At 40.3% G+C, this 5026-nt stretch overlaps 1 pseudogene; it reads right to left on the bottom strand.

Annotated features, from left to right (window-relative positions):
* Positions 1-555: 555 nt before the first annotated feature.
* Positions 556-2101, bottom strand: LOC150057789 (importin subunit alpha-1 pseudogene; annotated as a pseudogene).
* Positions 2102-5026: the final 2925 nt, after the last annotated feature.

The raw sequence follows: 5026 nt of genomic DNA, 5'->3' as shown, positions 1-5026 counted from the left end.
GCACCATTTATCTGGCAAATATCATGTAACCCTTCTATTAATTACAATAAAAATATATTAAAAAATACTCACTTCGTGACTGGACTTGCGCAATTTGTTGAACTCATGAAACCAGAAAGTGTGGTGAATGCACAAAATTGTGTTCTCTGAAAGAAACAGGAAACAGAGAATACATAAAAGATACTAAAAATCAATATATGATTTAGAAATATTCCTGCATTCAATTCTGTTTTTCTGCTAATTCACTAAATAACTGTAACCTTGAAAGTCCACTACAGCTCTCCAGGATTTAGTCGCATCATCTGTACCATGCACTTTATTTTTTGGGGGAAACTTAATCTTTATTTACAGCACACTGCAAGATAGGGAATTCCACACAGAAATAAGAAACCCATTCTGAGGACAAGCTTCATACAGTATGTACAGTTTGGAAATGTTCAAGTATAGTTTTGATGTAAAAAGTGCTACAATAACCACATTTTAAAAAAAAGAAGAGTTCTTAGAGAGAGAAAACAGTAAGACAAATATATGCCAAACAGTACACCAGAAACATCTTTATGCAGAAGCTGTACAAATCCAGAAGTTAAAGGTCCCTGGAGTACCATCTTGAACTTGGAAAGAATAGCTTTCAGAGGTACTATCTGGTACATTTTGATCTTCTTCTTCCTCCACTGAGAAGTACTTCTCAATCAGCTTCAGCGAGGCTTTGCACACACTCTCGCTCTCATGGTTCTGATGTGCTTCAATTTTGTCCAGACCACCACTCTTCAATCATTACACTAAGTTTCTCGGTTTCTCCTAGTTTCTCAACAGCTTGGAAGATATTTGTAATGGCATCCAGAATTGCCAGGATAATTTTGGTATCTTTTGAGTTCAAGAGGCTCAACAATGGTTCTATTATGCCACAATGAACAAGGTACACAATCTGTTTGATGGACCCACCACTGGTGTAGTTAGTCACTGCCCACTCTGCCCCCTTTTGCATCTTAAAGTCAGCCTTAGAGAGAGCACCCACAAGAAGCAGGACCAGCCCGTGATTCAGCACTTGCTGGATTTGGCCCTGCCGGCCAGCTGTGATGTTTGACATTATCCCTGTAGCTTCTTTCTGAATGTTCATCTTGGGTTGGTTAGCAGGCTGGGCATAAAGGCAAGGGCTCCTGCGTCTGTCACCCTCTGGTGACAGTATTCCTTATGGCTCTAAGTGCAGGAGTCACAATGGACAATTCAGTGGCTCCTAGAAGGTTCACGAGTTGGGGCATGACTCCTGTCTTCACAACCATTTCCATAATCTCCTTGGGGTAGGAAATAGCCCAGCAGGTGTCCGCTAACACCTCCAGGTCAGTGTAATGCAGGAGGCGGGCTAAAGTAGGCAGAATCTGCTCACCTGCATCAAGTCGGGGTGCAGGATTCTTATTGCGACAAAGATTTGAAAGTGTCCATACATAACCACATGTGAAAGTCAACATATCAGGAACTGCAAGGAGAGCTAACAGCGAGTCGATTGCACAATACTTGATAACCAAATCTCAGAAATCTGAACCATCCCCTGCAATGTTTCCTAGGGCCCACACAGCCTGCTCACTGATGTGAGCATGGGGCGATGCCAGCAGAGAGTGAACGCTGGGATGGCACCTCCATCCGCCACAGCTTTGGTCTGTTCTGAGGTCCCAGAAGCAATGTTAGTGAGAGCCCAAGCAGATTCAAACTGAATAGGCCCACAATCAGCTCTGTCCAAGAAGGGCACAAATTTGGGGATCAAACCAGCACGGATGATGCTATCTGTGGGGGGCTGTTTTTCTCTAGAAAGAAGTTTCGGAGCTGCCTGAGTGGCTTAGAGCTGGCTTTCCACATTGTTGCTATTTATGCCTTTGACAATATCATCTACAGACCAGTGCACAATACCCTGATGGTGGCGGTTCTCCTGCAGTGGAGAGGCGGCATCATCAGGAAAGGAGCTTACATTTCTCCTTTTCAGCATCTGGTCATCTTTCCTCAACTCCACGTTAACTTCTATCCGGCGCCCTCGCATTTCAGTGCTATCTTTTCTCTTGTTCTTGAATCTGTTCACATGGGCAGCTGGTGAATTAGCATTGGTGGGCATGGTTGAGACAAAGGGAGAAAGCTAGAAGCAGAAGATCGGGCTGAGGCTTCCTGGAGAGGCAATGTGGGGTTCACCGGGTGCCGATTGGCTGCCCTCAAATGTCTAGTGCCTGTACCATGTACTTTAATGAATTTAATGTTTTCAAGGATTTGGTGTCAAAACTCCACCCCATCCCTATCGAAGGCTAGGTAGCCAAACAGAAAAGAATAGCCAATATTTCAGCTTCAGCATGTTCTGTATCATATTAGAACATGTTGGGTTTTGAAGACCACATTGAATGGTCCATTTCCTATCTAGTATGAGGGGATCTTGGTAGCATACTCTACATTAATCGAATCAAATAGCCTCATGAGTAAGAATATGCAATCTGCTTCCATCACTCACATGCAAAAGAACAAAGAGTCAAATATGTGGCTTAATTCTTTTCTTCTAATGGATCAGGGTAAAAGAAGTGCATAGAAAAGAAGCAAGAGAGAAAAGTAATTGATCATCCTCTCTACACTGATTTCACAAATATTTTCTGGTAGTAAGAGCTCATGGATTATAAGGCAGAAATAACCAACGCCAACGTAGAGTGACTAGCACACAAACTGCAGCACATAGTGGAATGCCAGCTACCTGCCAAAAGTGACACTGAAATTAAAACTTTGGTCAGGAACAAGAGAAGGCCATGGAGCAATATATTTAAAATGATAAAGAAAAGGTATTTTTGAACCCAGGACTTTTTTATTCAGCTAACCTCTTCTTCAAATAAGAAATTATACGCAGTTTATTCCATGCACAATTTCTCATTACAATAGCTAGTGGGGGATATGCTTTATGACATGACTATTTCAGGGATCAATCAGATCTCCAGACTCTCATTCTCTATAGCTTTTCCTCCTGTCTCCGTTTCTGTTGTGCAATTCTCAACACAGAATACTTGAGCTTCAGTGGAACCTGTCTCGCTTGGACCCTAGAGTAGATATGTGATATACTCGAACTTCCTGTCAAAACAGCCTTAAGCTCACTTCTAGATCCTGTGGGGATCTCTTCCTCGTGTCTGTTAACCCAAGAGTTTGAGGTGCTCCCAGCAGTCACACCTCTGGACTCAAGAGGTTGTTTATGGTGATACAGAAGGAGATTGGGTAAATGAGAGAGGAAACCAACTACTGTGGGTGACCCTTTGCTGCACGAGATAGAGCCACCATGAGAGGAGCATGGATGTATGCTGCAGAACAAAAGCTGGGGCGGCTCTTCTTCCCATACCAGGTGTTTCTGGCTTGGAAATCCAATAAGTCCAAAAAGAAGATACATTTATGTAACAACTTATAGGTTGCACTTAAAAATTTAGAATAGACATGTGGTAAGTAGGTCTACATTCATATTCAGCTGTACACCCTGTGACTATTAGAGCAAGCCTGGGATGGAATACAAAAAGCAAGAAAATGGAAAATGGATCAATTGTGCTGTTGTTATTTAATGTGACTTATAAAAATAATGACTGGTGGCCCATGCCTGTAATTCCAACTACTCAGGAGGCTGAGATCTAAGGGTTGTGATTTGAAGTCAGCTATGACACTCTTATCTCCAATTAATCACCCCCAAACCAGAAGTGGCTCAAGTATAGAGGATCAGCCTTGAGTGAAAAAACTAAAGGACAGTGTCCAGACCCTGAGCTCCAGGCCCAGGACCTCAACAACAATAGCAACAACAACAACAACAAAAGACTAGGTTTTACACATTAAAAATGATAAAGCATATAGAAAATTAGGAGGGTTTCCAAGTAAATGATAGTGATTCAGGAGTATAATGCCAATGTTTTACTAAAACTTTAGACCCCATTATGTACAATCAGATGAAAAAATATAAGGCATATAAGTGCTTAGTTTCTTTCTTTTTTTTTTTTTTTTTTTTTTTTTGGCCAGTCCTGGGCTTGAGCTCAGGGCCTGAGCACTGTCCTTGGACTTTCTCAAGGCTAGAGCTCTACCACTTGGGCCTCAGCACCACTTCCGGCTTTTTTCTATGTATGTGGTACCTAGGAATCGAACCCGGGTCTTCATGCATGCTAGGCAAGCACTTTAACCACTAGGCCAAACTCCCGGCCCTAAGTGCTTAGTTTCTAAACTAATAGAAGTATAATACATTAAGTTCTATTAATCAAACAGAAAACCAAAGAAAGGAAAATGAAATAGTGGTAAGCACAAAAACATAAAATCAGAGGAACAAATCTACATCTTAATACTTAAAGTGATTTTTTTTTAGTCACAAAGACATACTGTTTATTTAGTAATGCTTATCTATGCAGGTTGCTTATAAACAACAGAACTATGTTCAGGGATTCCTTGGAAGAATTTTGTCTTAGCCAGTTTCACACAGGTTATTTGGCTTTTAAAGTAAATATTTAAATGCAAATTAATTACCTATCAAAAGATAGATGAACAGATTGAATAAAATAAAGAATAAAAATCTATCTCCATGCTGCTTATAAGGGGGATAAAGTTGAAAAAAGTTAGGAAAGATGAGGCATATTAAGTCTAACAAAACCCAGGCTTATTTTATAAAGCTAATACCAGAAAACATAGATAGAGTAAATAGTTAATGTGAATAAAGTATTATGCAATAAGGGGAAATCATTTAAGAAGAAATCAGCCACCAATGTAGATACCTCCTCAATAACATAATTCCCAACATACAGAGAGAAGCTCACAAAGGCATGTCTTCCATCAAAGTGAACCAATAATAAGGAAGGAGTCAGAATATTTTAACTACACATTCCCAAACTTGGTCTCATGTTCATATTCCTACCTTTATGTAGGTTGTTCACATTTTCATTTTCAAGAGTATAAAAATCATGCACATAGCTTTCAAGCAAACAAGAGTCAATAACAAGAACTTCGGTGGTACAAGTGTATATGATTTTAAAATACTTTTAAGTAACACATG

Source organism: Megascapheus bottae, chromosome 10 (assembly GCF_031878675.1).
Source record: "Megascapheus bottae isolate mThoBot1 chromosome 10, mThoBot2.hap1, whole genome shotgun sequence".
NCBI lineage: Eukaryota > Metazoa > Chordata > Mammalia > Rodentia > Geomyidae > Megascapheus > Megascapheus bottae.
The sequence above is the reverse complement of the archived record's forward strand: the minus strand, read 5'-3'. Positions and strand labels throughout refer to the sequence as shown.